The following is a 1492-nucleotide window of genomic DNA, read 5'->3' as shown; positions in this document are numbered from 1 at the left end:
GTGGAATCTTAAATTATGCAGTCGAGGGGACCAGGCGCCTGGGGGCCAGTTCATCAACTCAAAGACGGAAATTGCCTTTTCATGAGTTTAGGGCTGGTGCACTTAGGGAGGCACTCGATGCCTCCACTCACCTAGCCTTTCACTTTAATGGATGGTACTCGTGTAGGGTCTCACCGCATATAAACCTTTCATGGCATGGTTAGTCCTCAGGTTAAATTTTATTTTTTTAGTAATTAAGTGGTTGATTGATTAATTAAAGTCATGAGACAATCATATCAGGTCTACGATCCCAAAGTTTTTGCTTTGTATCCTGCATGAAATAATTAGCAAGATCGACCTCTAAAGAGAAGCTGAAGATAGAAGCTCCGATCAGTGATCACGGCCTGTATATACACAGGCCTTGGTAAATTATGTGTGTACTACAGAGATAAACATCAAAGAACATGATCGCCATTGTGCCCCTTGCAGGACCATGGATGTTGGCCCCACATGAGTAAAACCTCTGAACTAACAACAGCCCAGTTGCCGCGGTTTCTTGGAAGGTGCGAAGCTGACTGCGGTCCAGCAGCACCTGATGCGGTGGGTGGTCAATTGATGAGAACAATAATCTGATCAATTCTGCAGCTGGAGGAGAAGGCATACGCTGAGGTCCACCGGACCCATACTGCAATCAAACTGAACCGAAGTGAATGTGATGTTTTCGTTGCATCGATGAAATGTGAATTTCGGTTAAGCTATTAGAGTTGAGTAAGCTCGTTCATCTAGTATTAGCTCATGTCTGGTAAAACAGAATTAGCAAATTCAAATCTTATTTGATATTTGACGTGAAAGATATAAAATTAGGGTTTCTAAATCCCAAGTTATAACGCGGAAATCTATTTAATTATTCATTAAATAGTTTCATAAAAATTAATTATTCATAGAAATTATTATGGAAATAACATATTAGGCTGTTTGAAGATAGTTTTTTTAGAGTATGATTGCGGTTGTTTTTCGTGCCGAAATACATCAACATAATATTTTTTTATTTTTTAAAAATTATTTTTAAAATCAATACATCAAAACAATTCAAAACACAAAAAAAATTTAATTTTATAAAAAAAATTTTAATTTTTTTTTAAAACATGATTTACATCGCGTTACAACATTCTAAGGATAAAGCAACTTAAACCAGGAATGAAAAAAATCACAAAACAACTAAGAAAAATAATAAAGAAATCCAAAAATAATTAGAAAATTTCAAAAAATCATGTAATTATAGTTAGCTGACGCATTATAAAATCAAGCATGCAACAATCAGATAAAATATTATATTTATTCTCATCGAAAACATCATTTGACATGTTCGAACTTTTTTTTTTGTACTTGCCAAGACATTAAATTACAAAATAAATATTGATAATTATTAATAAAATAACATAAAATTTATGGCATTGATGGTTTAACACACGCAATTAAAACATAGGGTGATGTAGGCATTTCAGCAACATCA

The sequence above is a fragment of the Populus trichocarpa genome, chromosome 16 (assembly GCF_000002775.5).
Source record: "Populus trichocarpa isolate Nisqually-1 chromosome 16, P.trichocarpa_v4.1, whole genome shotgun sequence".
In the NCBI taxonomy this organism is placed as follows: Eukaryota; Viridiplantae; Streptophyta; class Magnoliopsida; order Malpighiales; family Salicaceae; genus Populus; species Populus trichocarpa.
The sequence above is the reverse complement of the archived record's forward strand: the minus strand, read 5'-3'. Positions refer to the sequence as shown.